General features: G+C 38.1%; 1 protein-coding gene across 1 annotated transcript in view; it reads left to right on the top strand.

The window, feature by feature from the left end:
* The window catches only part of pax7a (paired box 7a), a 58,885-nt gene that overhangs the window by 6,066 nt on the left and 36,487 nt on the right, over window positions 1–16,332 (top strand). The gene's annotated exons all lie outside the window — the stretch shown is intronic.

Genomic DNA, 16,332 nt, shown 5'->3' with positions numbered 1-16,332 from the left:
CGATTATATATATATATATATATATATATATATATATATAATATATATTATATATATAGTTTTCTTTTTCAAATATATCTTTTTTTATATTTTTTCCTTTTATGCTCCGGTATTAACCATTTTTGTTGTCAGGGATAATAAGTTGAACAGATATAAGCTCATAATAATATTACACTGAAGCTAGTGATTATAAAAGCTTGCGTCCATTTCGCCATTGCAGTGCTAGTTGCTTAAAATCCAGATAAAGGCAGTTCTAATTCCTGGAACCAATCAAATTTACCGAACCAGATGCAATTGACCATGATTTGCATTCAAGCATTGGTGATGCTGACATTTTCCCCCCAATGCCAGAACAACTTACATTCATTTAAATTTTTTTCCAGAGCTTTCTTTCTTTCTTTCTTTACATAATTACTTACTATCATAATAACAATAATAATTTTCACCCTGTAAAATAATAATATGATTATGTATAGCCTATTGTTATTTTGTGTAAAACAATTGTCTTGAAGCTTTGGTAGCTTGATAGTAACTGTTAAAAGCCCCCATGGCACGACTTTAAATTTAATGCTAGGTGATGAAGTGAACAATATTCGTGATCCAGCCTATATTAGCAATGATAAAAATTCAAACATTTTGGCTGGTATTTTAATGTGGCTTTCATTGACTCCGCTGTAATGCTTAATTGGTCTCCATACTGGGATCATAGACTAGTTTACGATGTCGTTTTTAGACCGCGGATGACCTGTGAACTCGAGACAGGGCCTGAATTTGTCAAGATGTGAGTTTTGATGTGTTTCAGAGATGTTAAAAAATAACCAAAAAACGGGTAAGGATGATGTGAATGAGGGCTCAGGCAGTTAAGGGGAATTGAGAAGCTTATGATCTTTGATCCGTGGATGTCTTTTTGCTTATCAAAAACACTTGAGACGACTGCAGTACAAAGCGACTTCATATTACTGCCTGACTTCATTAAATGCGGTTTGCCATCTGGGACAGTGTAAATCTCTGCACAGATGTTAAGGAGAATATCATTTTCTTATATCGGAGAGAATTCTTGTAATAGTGCGGTTTTCACTCCCCAGCTGTTAACCGAGTGCGCAGAAGACCTTTACGCACATAAACGCTGTTTTATCATCTGCTCCAGCTAATAACCAGAGAGGATTTCATTTCTCAACTTTTCAAGGGCTTTGGAACCTAAATGTAATACATGAATCACACATAATGTATCTGCGCGGATGTGTGCTCGGTTCGTTGTGCGTAATTCCCTCTCCATGCGAGCAATGGATATTGTATTTGGTGCGTTCGTATCTGGTTAATGTTTGTAATGGGGACTTAAATACACAATTGATTCTGACATGTAAATTGTCATTTCCGTTTTAGCCATTTGATTTGTGTGGGCGGGTCACACTTGACACACACAAGCTGTGATACAGGCCTCATTAAACTCTCTCTCTCTCTCTAAACAAATCCATCTGGAATAGAATATGTTACAGGGACACACACACACAGAGAGAGAGAGGAATATTAAGTGAAAGTAAGGGGAAGTTATTTAGCTATTAATATTTTTTCTCCTCGGGCGTCGAGGGTGACTCCATCTGCACTTTCTTGCAGCTATTTTGGCTGGGCTGAAATTGTGGGAGACCCAAATGTTGGGCAGAGATAACATAACCATCAGAGTGTGGACCATCACTGCATTAAACACGGATTAACCTCTTCTCTCCCGTCACCCTGTCTCAACGCAACTCGAGAATTTGACTGGCGAGGGATTTTCTTTAGTGTATCGAGTCCAGGGTTTAATCCATAATTCAGCACTACAGTAACAACAACAACTATTTATTTTGGAACCTAAATGTAATACATGAATCACACATAATGTATCTGCGCGGATGTGTGCTCGGTTCGTTGTGCGTAATTCCCTCTCCATGCGAGCAATGGATATTGTATTTGGTGCGTTCGTATCTGGTTAATGTTTGTAATGGGGACTTAAATACACAATTGATTCTGACATGTAAATTGTCATTTCCGTTTTAGCCATTTGATTTGTGTGGGCGGGTCACACTTGACACACACAAGCTGTGATACAGGCCTCATTAAACTCTCTCTCTCTCTCTCTCTCTCTCTCTGTGTGTGTGTGTTTGGGGAGGGTGTCTTTTGAACACATGAACTATTCAAATCTGTGCTTTTATTTGCTACAATATTTTATTTTCTTGCATCTGATTTGTAGTCAATAACACACGAAAATTACAGACGGATTGTGCTTCAAAACACACATTAGTTTTGTGTTCCAGAATCAGTGCGCAACATTCTTAAGTGCTGTGTAAAAATTCCTATTTATGTCATAGAAACCGAGGTGTTTATGCCAAATATTTTGTAAGTAGACATGCCTGCTGGATTATAATTTATGAACCGTATGAGCACATCGATGAAAGGCAGGTTATTTTTAGAATTATCATCCAGACATTTAATATAGCTATTTATATTTATGCTTTCGAGAATATAAAAGGTCGCAGTAATAGTTCATTAATTATTTGTAGTCTGGATTGTTCATATTTTGCTATCTCTTCCGTTGTGAGGTACTTTACGCATTTGTCTTCAATCCTTACGCACTCTTTTTCAGCGCGGGCGTGTGGATTTAACTAATGAAGCGCTTCAGTCGCGTTGGTCGGTGTTTTAGAGATCCGTTCAAGTGGCTTTTAAGGAACAATAGAGGATCCCGGGATGCGGTAAATGGCAGTGACCGGTAACCCCTCTCACACTCGGGCAGGTCATTGCGCTTCAGTGAGCACAGCTTAGAGAGCTGAGAATCACCTCTGAGAAAGTCATCTCAGCAACAAGTGCTGAATTTATAAAATTCTGCATCCGGAACTCAGATCGCCCTGATCGATGAACATTTGGTAGAAGATAATTACTAGTAGCCTATTGAATAGCCTAATCGTTATAGGCTACGTTTAAATGAAGCAGCAGCAACACATATACAAATATGAAATGTTAACCAAACGAAAAGAAAACAAAGGGGAAAAAACAGTTATTATAATTGTAACTACTGCTATTTATTATTTTTTTTTTTATCCGTTCATTAGTAACATATTGTAGTGTTTTTTTTTTTTAACTTGACCAGGCTTTCAGAGACCGAAACGAACGCGTTGAACTTGTCAAATCTAATTAAACGCTTCCTTCACAGACACAAACGATTATGTATTTGAGTTTTTTCCACTCTCCCGTATTATTATTATTATTATTATTATTATTCGTTGTTTTTGTATATACATGTAGATATTCAAATCTAATAATTTTAGCCTATGTAGACCTATATGAACATATGCATTATATTTATTTAATAATATTATTAATAATATTTTACATTACATATTATTATTATTATTATTATTATTATTAATAAATACAATCGGAGGACGAAAGGCGGAGCAGACAGCAGGTTTTTTTGCGCATTGTATTTCATGGGTGTGCGCCCTGTTAATTTAGCAAGTTTGTGAATTTTTTGGAGTCGTTCCGAACCCCACAGGCGAAAAGGCGAGAACGCAGCTTGGACTGTGGCGATGCGTTCTAATTGGGGATGAAATTCATTAGAGAAGACATCCATTTAAGACCTTTAAGTTTTCCACACATTTTAAAGGTATGAGAATGGATTAATGGCTTATAGCCAATACTGACATTTATTGCCTCTTTGAAATTTGTCCTGCCTGTCTAACGGGTGTCACAAGAAGCACTTAGAAAAATGAACAAATAAATGCCGATTCCTCAAGCGTAATATCTTTAAAGCAGTTTGAAATGATCTCTATCCAAATATCCTAGGTTGATTTGTAATGATCTCCTTTTGCAAAAAAAGAAAAAGAAAAAAAAGTCTGCTCTTTGTGCATTGTGAACATATTTACTCTCTGTTTGCATTCTTACACTTTGTGTGCGTTTGAATGTGTGTTTTTCTCTTTTGGAATAAGATATGAAGTGGTGCTCGGATCATCCTCTCACGTTTGAATGGAGGAGAAATCAATTGTCTCCTTCCCCTTTATGCGGGGAGTATTTTGTTCTTTTAATTGAATGCTGCCTTTTTTTCTTGTGTTGAGCCTAAGACTCCTCTGAAGTCTAGCAGCCTTCTTTCTCCATTGTCAGAGAAACTGCTCCTAAAAAGGAAAAAAAGAAAGAAAAGAGCAGAAGAAAAAAGAACTGTTATTTTCTGTTTCGAGATTCAGTGTGCAGGCTATTCAGGCCAGTTGATGAACTCCTTCAAAAAGTTTATTAAGGGTATGAAAACAATGTGGACTAAAGCCTTTGGGCTCGCGGGCAGACAGTTTATAAACTAGCGGCCATTGTGCCTCGAAGGCAGATGCATGAATACTTTTGAATGGGGGCTTCAAACTGACACGATGGGGCTGGACAGCAGCCTGCTTAGTGAAGAGGGCTTGTGGAAGAGACGGGCTCAGTGTGTTGTCTGCATTAATGTACATCTGTAGGGACTGGGGGTGAATCCCCACTCCAGCACACTAAGATGGAAACGCCACATTCAGAGCCAGTGAGAGCTGATTTTGCTTCCGTCCCTTTGGGAATCCGTGCCACCTTTAAGTTTGCTTAGGAGAGCTGTCTAATATCATGGATGTATGATTTGAATGAACAAAAATAGATTCAAATCTATTTTTATGGATTAGAATGCATATAAAATATAAAATGCATATCAAATATATGCATTTTCACTACTAGTGGAAATGCATCTATTTCAATTATGCATTTTGTTATGCATATGTTTGCATTGCAATTATGCATGTTTATATTGCAGACTTTCTTAGTATTTACTATGACAAAACCTGATGACCATGTTCTTAGAAAAATTAGCAAATAAATGCAAATTCTTCAACTGTAATATATTTAAAGCGATTCTAATGTTTTGTAGTTATGGTGCATAAACGTCTGTGAATGAACATGACACTACAAAGAAAGTTACACATGAGGTGAAGTCCACTAGTCTGAGAATACTAATGAAAATGTATCCATTTTGCATGATTTTCTAATTTAATTGTACTTTTTTTTTTTAATGTTTACATTGCATAATATCTTAGTGTGTGCTATGTCAGTATGCACATCATGACAAAACCTGATATTTATGTTCTCCAGCATGATTTGAGATGTTCCAAAGAGCATCTTGTGCTTTAATAAAAGAAAATCAGACCCATATATACAAAGTCACGTCACTCATTTGCTTATTTGATTAAAGACTTATAAATAGTGCAGAAAGTTAAATGCTCTTTGTTACGTTATGTGCATATATATATATAGCTTTAAATGAAACCAGCAGATTTCTGTACCTCGCTCTACATTGATGTTAAATAACTTTTTAGTGGCATTTATTAATATTGCATGTTTGCAAGCCTGCAGTATAATAGATGGAGCTTTTTTTCTCTATCAAACAGTAAAGTTAAAGTGTGTGATTGGTGCCCATAAAGTACTTGTAATTAATCCTGAAGAGATCCCAGTGTTTCGATGTGATCTGCATCAGGCTGCAGTGAGCCCTCACTCGGCTCCGCTCTGGCAGGTGTCAACATTAGCAACACAATTGGCTCTCAGAGCCTCACCACAGCGAGACGGCTAACTTTAACTGTATGAGATGCCATGAAAAGAGGACCATGAAGAGGTTGTGGAGGGGAGGAGGGAGATTATGCTTTGAGGCAGCTATTAGTGGGGATGAAGCTTCTCTAAACAAACAGCGGAGAGAAAGAAACCCAAGAAAAGATCAATAATGTGTTAGTTTTCTAGGCTAAGCCATGATGGATCTCAAGTACCCATTTTTTATTTTGTATTGTTATTTTTTCATTCTTCTTAGAGATGTTTTTCTTGATATTATAGGTATTGGCAATCCAATTTGGGCACAAATCATAAGAGGCGTTTTTTTTTTTTTTCTTCGCTCTGCGTGTTGCATGTGTATTTATGACACATGTAGGGTGAATAATTATTATTTTTTTAATATAGTTTGAGCACAGAAGCCTTCTTAGTTAACTTTGTTTCCTTTAAAATATACACAAAGTCCATTGCTGACATACAGTAAGAGAGCTATAAAGTTATTGTGAATAGAAACTCAAGATCATTGACTCATTAAGAAATAAGTTCATACTGAAGATTCTGAGAATGAGGAGATACAAGTAAAGGTCTCCATTAGCCATTTCCACATTATCTCACTGCTGTCTATAGGCTAAACAACTAATATAATAACGAGATCTCATATACTTTTCTTTTCTATTGTGTTCACCCTACTCTAATGCCTTTTTCTGCAGCATAGGACATTTTGGAAACTTTGTGATTGGACAAATTCTGTAATCATAGGTGGTAATCGATCTCGGTTGGTGTCGGCAAGTCTTTCCTTTCATTTGACAGAGGTTTTACTCAAAGGCAGGAGGAGATATTGGTAAAGGAATGAGTTGACATCAGGGTTGCATTCTCATGTAAGTGCTTGTGTTGACAAGAAAAACAAGGTTTCCAAAAGTCATTTATCTATCTTTCTATCTGTGCTCGTCTGGTAGATCTTGACCGTGCCATTGGAAAGGACAAGAGTGCTCAGCGCTCCATAGTAGTTCCCATGGGGCTTTGACTCAATGTTTTTCCAAGAGCGAAGGCAATTTTGCTTTAATTGGTTGTTTTAGACTCCTTTCTTGTCACACACTCAGGATAGCTCTCGGAAAACAAATAGAAAGGAAAAGTGTCTCTTGTTTCCTCCAGGGTTTTATGTGAAGCACATCGTCCAAAGTGAGGATTTTGATTGAATTGTCTGCCTTTGAAAAAATGCTTCTTGCTACATATGAGGATATTATACACAGAGCTTTAAATATTTATTTCAACACAGGTGAAATAGATGAACCCATTTAGTCTTTGTTTTCACATGATGAGAAAAAGAGACATTTTCTCTTTGTTTTGTAATTGGCTTTTTTGTTTGTTTTTTTGCATCTGCAAGATTAATGTTTAATTTTATGTTTCAGATTAACGTTTAAAAAGGTCACCCGCTTGTTGGCATAGACTTATAATTTCACTCATTGCTTCAAGTTTCATTGTGCTAAATTCTTTAAATTTGCTGCATTGTTAAAATAGAGAATCACCAGTGACAATGTGGTCCATTTTACTCATACTGTATGAGGAGTAGAATTGGGATTGTAAATCAGTGGTAAATATGTGGCATGCAATTCATCAGTCTTCAGTTAAATGTGCCGCAGATATATCACTGTGATTTCCACTGTCTGGCATTTTATGAATTAACTTCCTACAATCACTGAAAATTCTTTTCTGAATAGTACTGTTTTTGTAAATTGCCTTTTTTTTTTTTGTAGTGGCTAAGATAAAACTAGAACATGTAAACATTTTTTCACCCATCCTCAACATCATATCATTTTTACTCTTATAAACAAAGCAGTATATTTAAAGATTGGCTTGTTTGGCTTTGTTTTGATTGGATCCGGTGTCTCCTAAGATCTGTGTGGTCTATTATATTTGTGGTCTATTTATATTTAACCGCTGCTTAGGAAAACATTTGGCACGTTATGATTTCTTGACTGATAAATCAGAAGGGATTGACTTGAAATGCATGCCACGTTCAGTGACAGACATAACATTGGGGGGGGGGAATGGTTATTCTGTGTTAAAAGAGTTTCTGTTTTCTTCACAACCCATGTTAGAAGAAAACACAGGATCATAATAGAGCTAAATGTCTAAAAAATGTCTAAATTCCCCCCCTGCATTTTTCCCGCCTGCCATAGATGTCAAAGTTTTTGACAGCTGGCACGGACACTGCCGGATTATTGTCATCCCCCGTTACACCAAGGCGTGTTAGAAAGTACAGCAAGCATTCTCACTAATTTCATTACAATGGAGAAAATGCTCCACATAATGTGCAACACTAATTAACTTTAGAGCCGTGTGCCCAGTCAGAGAGCTGATGAATTAGAGCCATTCACACCATGCTCGACTGCTTTAAAATCACCATTAGCCCATGCTACTTACGGCCATAACATCGCCCATTATGCTTTTGACCTGCTTTGCAAATGGATTCTTCATTATTTTCATTCTATGCAACATGTGGCGCTCATTTTTAAGGCTGTACCGAAAGACAATAAACACGTTCACTGAGTGTTGCAAATCAGAAATGTGTTTCGTCTTTCCAGCAAGTTCAAAAATATGCAGGCACTGACCGGTGAGCGTAGAGAGACTGCGAGCAGTGGAAAGCGAGCAGTCCCTGTAACTTCAAAGGGGAAAAAAAGCCAAGCCTTCCATTTTTAACTAATGGGTTTATTTAAGGCGTCCCCTGTCGGACCCTCCCTAGGGGAATGTACACTATCATTTTGAAATACCCTTACGGTGCGAAGATACAATATAGAGTGCTGATCTCTGACTTTACCATCAGCTGCTGTGACTGCGAGCTGATGTAAACTCAGAAAACATGAAATATTAAAGACCTCCTTATGTCCTGAAGAATGTCTTGGGAATTTCATGCAGTATCCACTGTGTCAATATGAATATTTCTCATTCAATTCTTCTAAACTCTGTACTTTTACAATAATTGTCTCATTTCATTTTTTCCCTTTTTTGTAGAATTTCAGGAGAAATAGGAAGAGTTTTAGGGTATATACAGTAAACTCTTTTAAAAAGGTTCTTCATTGGCATTGATAGATCCATGAGCAACCTTTAACACCCATTGGAACTTTTCCAATGCACAAAAGCTTCTTTATAGTGGAAAAAGGTTCTTTAGATTTTTTAAATGTTCTTCATGTGAAGTAAAAATTGTTCTTTTAAGATCTGTTGAAAACGGTTCTTTTATGACGCTTTTGAAAACACCATTTTGGAACCTTTATTTTTAGATGAAACGCAACAGAGGTCTCCGGTAGATCTCCTGAGCTTTGAAAGAGCAAGCTATGGGTCACCCATGCCAGTTTTGTACCTTCTGGTACTCTGATTAAGCCACAAATAGCATCTATTGATAAGGATAAACCAACAGTTGGTTTAGAAATTTGTATTTTTTTTTCCAGAATACTGCCCAAAAAGTATGGCAATATCCCCCTCCAGAATGAACTCACACTGAGTTTTGTCTGTACTATAACCACTTTATGATGAAAGAATTATATGCCTTCACTCCAGAGCCGTCCTTCAGGCACATATCTCAATCCTTGAGTGCATTCTGTCTCCTACCTAAACTCCATCCTTTTGCATTCTGGATAAAATAAACAGGCGCTTCTCAGGGCTCAGAGTTAGTATTTGATTTCCTGCATTGCTTTTTCCTTTCAAGCCTCCTGAAGGGGCTTCTGCACTATTGGCAAGGACCCCCTGGGTTCCCTTTTTGCTTTGTGGTCCTTCTTAATTTCATTACTTTAGCTGTGACCTTAATTAGCAGGGAACCAACCCCAGGAAACGAAATCCCATTTTGGCAAAAAAGAAAGGTTGTAGAAAACTAAGCCCCACTCCCTCGAAACAGAGGTAGGTAGGGTGACCCTGAAGAAAACGGCTCAGGGAGGAATCCTCCATTTCTCATTTCTCTCACTCCCTATGGTGACAGGAATTCAGTTCTTTTCAAAATATTCCTGCATGGACGGTGCGTGTGTATCGAGTGATAAATGGCTTCCTCTTTTATTTATTTATTTATTTATTTATTTTTTAACATTAACCTCTAAAATAATGTGATATTTGCAATAATTTATTCTCCATTTTTAAGGGGCTCAAAAAGTCTGAGATGTTTTATTTAAACCTACACAGTAAACAATTGCTAGTAAATTTCAGAAATAATCACAAAGAATTGACAAGTAACAAAACAAATCAAACACTGCAATAGTCTTTTGTTTTATGCATGACTTTGAAAAAATCATTGTTTACAATGTAGAAATGAAATTTTTTGACATTTTTAGAACAAACAAAAAACAATCGTCACGTAAAATTAAGAGCAAATGTAATGTTCTGTGGTATTTCTACTACTTTCTACTTTCTACTAATCAAATGTAATCAAAAGTGAATTAAAAATTATCATTGGACTCCTTGCTGAAATTGTTATGCTGAGATAATATGAACTGCAATGGAAAAAAAAAAGTAAAAGGGGTTGCAGTTTCTGTTTCGATCAGACTTTTGAACGCCACTGTATATTTGTATCAATGTTTATGTATAAAATCCCGCCATTCAAGTCCTTCACGCTCTCATATTTCGGCACGCCTGTCCCCTGGCGCTGGGGCATAGGGAGTCAATATGTCAGCATTTATCGATACCCCACTGAGCTACGCGGGGTTGTCAGGGCCCTATTCAGGCTCTAATGGCCCCCTGAGGTGCAGCGTCTATGCAGGCTGAAAGCGCAAAGAGGCCCAGGGCCCAGCCTGTTGTTGCACGTTAGGCGTGTGTTCCTATGTCCGCCCTGTGCCTTCACGCACATGACAAGAGCCATAAAAGACCAACGCCTTTGCTGCTTCTTCTGCCCCTCTCTTAAACAGCTTTTTTCAACCTTTTCTTGAAAGAAAAAAGGTCTAATTGTTTGTTGTGGGAGCCAAAGATTATAGACCCTCCCCTCCTTTTGCTCTTTTTTCCTTTCGTCTGTTTTCTTTGGGCTCGTCTTTCTCTCTGCCGCTCTCGTCATTTCTAAAGGATGTGCTTTTTATCCCGAATGTTGTGAAAGGGGAAGCGAAAGAGGAACGATCCTGCGAGACTGCTTTTGACAATGGCAATGAGACACAAGATCGTTGACTTCTGTTAGTTGCTTTGCATAAATATATAGTTTTAGCTCGTGTTTGTGACTGCTTGAAAAAGTGCTGAGCAATGGATTACATTATGTTAGCATTTGGTTATGTGTGGTTTGGAGTATTTCGACTCAATAATTCAATAGAGCAACATGTTTAAAGTTTTTGAGTAGTCAAATATTTGAAGCAAGTGTGCAGGTGTTTATATGCTGGGTGAGGCTGACCCACATTATCTAGGCCTGCTGGTCTGACTTGCACTGATTTCAGTCAGACTACTGCATTTACATGACATTTTCAAAGACTTTATTGCTTTAGTCTGACTGAAAGTGCATGTAAATGCATCTGATGAGCATTGCTTCTCTCCAGTGTTGTCTGTAGGAAAGCAACTCATGGATATCTCTCTGATGTTTCGATTGTTTCTCCTAGACAGCGACGATGAGATATAATGGAGAACAAAATGTAAACTTTTGACAGCATCTCCTGCTTTTCAGATGTTTCTCTTGAAGAAAGGTCTCTTGTAATTGGCATTTCAGAAGAGATCTCAACATTTGCTCAAATTTTCTAAAATGCCATGGTCTCTAATCAAAGGTCTTCAGATGAAGATTTCTTATTCATTTTGTTGAGGCTAAATGAACTGAGCTGCTTTTCACTTTCAATTTACAGCACTATACTTTTAATGTACATAACTAGCCTTGATTATTTTAATATTTTAAAGGAAACTTTAGGTGTAATGAATGATAACTGAGCAACCTTCCTCCAGATACTCTTCAACATGCAATATTGCATCATAGTTATGTATATATAAGCATACGTAATTGGTATTCCTAGCCTTTTCATGGACTTTTTTTTGTTTGAACATTTCGTCAGAATGGCTTAACCCTGTGGGGGCAGGACCGGAAAAGTACGTTCAGCTCCATCTTCAACAATGCAAATTTTTCTGTCATTTATTTGATCTTGCTGTAACCCCCGCCCTCTCTCAATTCTCCACCTCCCTCTCCCACCGTAGGCACAGCAGTATCAAAGTTTCAATCCCTAAACAGACCTGAGGAAACACGCTGTGTTTTATATTCAGGCCGTGAGCCAAAGAGATAGCAAAGAGAGGCAGATGGATGTCAGAGATATCAAATCAGATCGCACGGCGAAAACTCGGCTCATTATGATTTCCCTCTCCTCCTCCAAGAGTGACAAAAAGTATAATTGCTCTAGTGACTCTCACAAAGGCATGTACAAAATAAACATGTAAACAAAAATTTAAGCAGGGATGCTGTTATTTTTGTCCTGTGGGAATGGGTTTAGGAAGATGCCGAAGGAAAAAAAAAAAAAGATGTGTTGTCAGTTACACTCAACTAGTGTCATTTGCAGCTCTGAGGCTGGTCCTATTGAATGCCTGTAAAATAGCAAGCGTAAGACTTGATTGTAATTATGCTGGAACTAATATGCTTTTCAAAATGAGCCATTATGAGCTAATGCCGCACTGCAAAAAGCCCTGTCTGTTTTTGTCACTCTGTCTTGGGTAGTTTGCAAGGTACAGCTGATATTGAGGACATTGGTTACGGTATTTAAAAAAAAGGCTGCATTGAATTTTGCCGTAATGTTGAGCTAATACTGATTCAAAGGCAATCTTAGCAGATGAGGTTGGAGACGCCTCTACCTCCTTCTCACCGTGTCATGGAGGCTTTTTATTATCCGCCATCCCTGAATAATTCCTGGGATTCTGATGATGTCAAAAGCTGCACTTTGATTCGTGCTTTTCAATTGTCTTTTTTTTTTTTATAAGGATCTTTGACATCCTTTTAGGTTTGGTAATGATATATCGAAACTCTGTTTTCAGACGAGCTGTGCAAATCACTTTTGATGCTGTTGGGTGATATATTTAAAATGATAAAGATAGATCAGTCGGACAAAGAGACAGTTTTTAGCTGGGATTTTAAGCAGTTATTCACCGTTTCTTGAATGTGTTCTACAGACAAAAGCTGTGGTGTATAGCATGGTACAGTGATGGTATCAGTCCATGCTACTAAATGACTAAAGTAACGTGGTACTTTTTTGTTAGTGTCATCTCTCTTTTTAAGCAGACCAAATAAGTTTATATATTTTTTTATTTTCACAAATGACAACATACTTTGATTAAAGCCCTTAGAGAAGAAAAGAGACATCATAAATTACTGTGCTGTTAACATTAATGTTAAAAGAAAAATAAAAGTTCTTTATTGGAGTTGATGGTTCTATTAAGAACCATTAACATCAATAGAACCTTTCAATTAGACAGAATGTTGTTTACAGTGTAAACTCTTATTTTTAAAATGTTCTTTTAAGAACTTTTCACTGAAGTTTTCTTTGAGGAACCCAAAATGGTTCTTCAGTGGCATGCAAGCTGCTGAAAAAAGGACATATTAATACACAAGGTCATTTCAGAACTGTCTTTAATTCACCTGTTAATTAGCAAGGAATTTTGTAATATGGTCACATTTCAAACACAAAAGAGGATATTTTTAAAATATAGATTTGTCCATACAGTGAAGGTCAGTGGGGTCTAATGTTGTTTGGAACTCAACGTTCTTTAAAATATCTGCGTTTCACAGAAGAAAGAAAGTCATACAAGTTTGGAGCATCATGAGGATGCGTAAATTGTGACAGAATCTTCATTTTGCGGTGAACTATCCCTTAAAGCCAACGTAAACGACTGCTAAATTGAGCTAAATGTGTATGTTGGCTTAACTGTTGCAGATAATGGGCCCTAAATGGATGAGATTTGGCTTTAGTGATTCATGTAGCCAAGAAGCAGAGAACCTACTCGTAACGGTTTATCTGCTTCTAGCCTTCTGCTTCATACGGGTTTGGTTTTTAAATGAAATGCGATCTAAAATTTGTCAGAGCCTTCTGTACGCACCTGATTTTGTTGCAAATGAAATACTCGGCACAAAGTCAGCATTTTGTTAAAGATCACATTGGGCCCTGGAGGAAAAACATTCAGGCTGTAGCACAGAATGAATGGAACATAATTAGGCTTTAATTGGCTGATAAGTGAGCAGAGGACTTTATCAATATCCCCAGAACCCTCAAATAGAATTACAGCTTGGTTATTGTGAGGCGGATTAGTCAGGATGTACCTTATTGTTTTAAAACAGGGAAGAGTTCTTGTGAATTGACCTCACATCTTCTTGAGCTTAGCTGTGTTTAAAGTGCAAATTAACTGCTGCTTTTTTTGGTCCCCTGATTACTGTGGTTAAATGTAGTGCTTTTTTAAACAAGGAATGAGAGCGAATGGAAATTTAGTTATAATAGCTACACAAGATTTTAAAGTTTTGTATAGTTTTAGCCTTTTAGTCAGCTTCTCCACGGTCACATTAGCAGCGGAGAAACAGCACATTAGCATAACACATATGTTTGTAGCATATTACATGTCTGCCATAACCTATCTGAACCCATTTGGGGCTTCTGTTCTCTTGATAGAAGCTAGCATCCCAATCAGTGGAAATCTTTGGGACAGAGATGAGGCCTGTATCATGCCCCTCTCACTGCTCTATCTCTGCCAGCATCTGTTTCATTACCATAATCCTTTGCTGTTGTCAGGGGGCCTGTTGACCTTCAGTCTTGGGCTTGCAAGACAGCTGAGCTAGAGCTTGTGAAACGACAACAACCTGAGTTTTGTTTCTGAGTTTGACCACTGATTACGTGTGTTTTGTAAAATATTTCAATACAAAAGACGTGCGGTGGGATTTGATATGGTTACAGTACATTTGTAATTATAAGTGAAAAGGCTTTGATGCATCAAACGTATGGACAGAAAAAAACAAAGAGACACAAGGGCAGGATACGCTGACAGAATCTTGCCTCATGAATCATGTGGCGAAACTGTGCAATGAAACAAAAATCACAGCGTCACGTCTTTCCCTCCCCCTCAGGATGCCGAGGTGACTTTGGAAAGTGATCCGTAGACCACTGCACGAGTCTCAAGTGTTGTCATGGTGTGTTAGCAACAAATCGCTCTGGCGCATCCTCATGAAAACCAACAAAGGGATATCCAGGATATGTACATATTCAACTTTGTATATTCAAGATTTTGTTCGTGTGCTGGAGTGCCAGGCAGTGTTGTAAAAAAATCTATCTTTATTAAAAGGGGGAAGATGGAGGAATTGATTTAATGAATGCGGACTCATGTCCTGCGGTCGCATGTAATCCATTGAGAATCATTGAGCCAGAGCTTGGGGAGACAAAAAGACATTCTGTGAAGACTGCTCGAGTGGTCTGTAATGATAGTCTCCATATAATCCGTTAATTCCATGTTTAATTAAACTCCAGAGCTGGTCTGGAGACTGCAGCAGTTTGGTGCGTCTTGAAGCGGTTGCATTGCGGAAGTGAGTTTTTCTTCTATTGTTGATGTAGTTGCACCAAATACTTGCACGTGCACCAAGAGAATGTTGCATGTGTGAATAAATAAGACCCTAGTCTGTTCTGTAATTTCCATGTACTTCCACATGCAACAAGAAGAATGCATTTGCTGATATGCAAGTATGCACTAACATACTTGCACTGCCAGATTTTGGTTCTTTTTATTGATAACTGGCACTTTTGATGCCACCAAAATTGACACACACCTAGAAGAATGTATGTGTAAATACACAAGACCATAGCTTGCTTTGTCTTTTATACATACAGTATGCAGGTACCTGGTTTAAAAACAATATATAGGTGTTTTTCTTCTTTGTCTTTTTCTACTCACTTCCACATGCACCAAGAAGAATGCATTTGTTGATACCCAAGATACTTAATCGCCCAGAGTTGGGTTCTTTATATATAATCTGCAATTTCATTTCTGCATTTATTTGGTGCATGAAAATTGACATGCAAACTGAAGAAGGCATGTATGGATACGCAAGCATGCACAAACACACTTGCAGACCCGCAGTTTGGTTCTTTTTGTTGTTGGCAGTTGCATTACGCTGGGGGATTGTTTTCCCCCCATTGTCAGTTTCAAGTGCACCCAATTCTCGCACATGCACCAAGAAGAATGCATTCGCCGATACGCACGGACATACTCGCACGCCTATGCACATACTAATATACACACACTAGCACACTCCCACAGGCCTTTTTGTAACCTCTTTTCCTGGCAGCCTATCAGCCGTAGAAGAGACCTGGCAGATGGGGGTTTGAGAGAGACGATCAGGCTCCGGTCTGGCAGAAGAAAACGGAGATGCTGGAAAACTTGTGTGAAGTGGTCCAGGGTGCAGGAACCTGCTGATCAGCAGTGGGCAGAGACCGCGCACGATGGCTCAAAGGAGATTTGTCTCCACCGTGGCAGCTGTGGCATTGCGGGGGCAGGAGCTCAGAGCCCTTCTTTCTGTCTTTCCCCCATGGATGATGCAAGACCAAAGGGCCTGGAGCAAGACTCAAGCTACACTGCTTGTTAGCACTCATGCGTTTTAAGAAAGCAAATGTAAAAGTGTGATTTTTGTGACAGGACCTTTCACGAGCTTTCTGCTGCCATGAATAGATATACAGAGGTGGCTCACAAATAAAGTATGATGCAATTTTAGAATCAATTATCATGGTAATGTATTTCAGTAATATATCTTAACGCACTCCATATCTGTGCTTACAAACGCTCCTCTTGGCTCGGTCGTAGCAG

The sequence above is a fragment of the Sinocyclocheilus anshuiensis genome, unplaced genomic scaffold (assembly GCF_001515605.1).
Source record: "Sinocyclocheilus anshuiensis isolate Anshui unplaced genomic scaffold, SAMN03320099.WGS_v1.1 scaffold262, whole genome shotgun sequence".
In the NCBI taxonomy this organism is placed as follows: Eukaryota; Metazoa; Chordata; class Actinopteri; order Cypriniformes; family Cyprinidae; genus Sinocyclocheilus; species Sinocyclocheilus anshuiensis.
The sequence above is the reverse complement of the archived record's forward strand: the minus strand, read 5'-3'. Positions and strand labels throughout refer to the sequence as shown.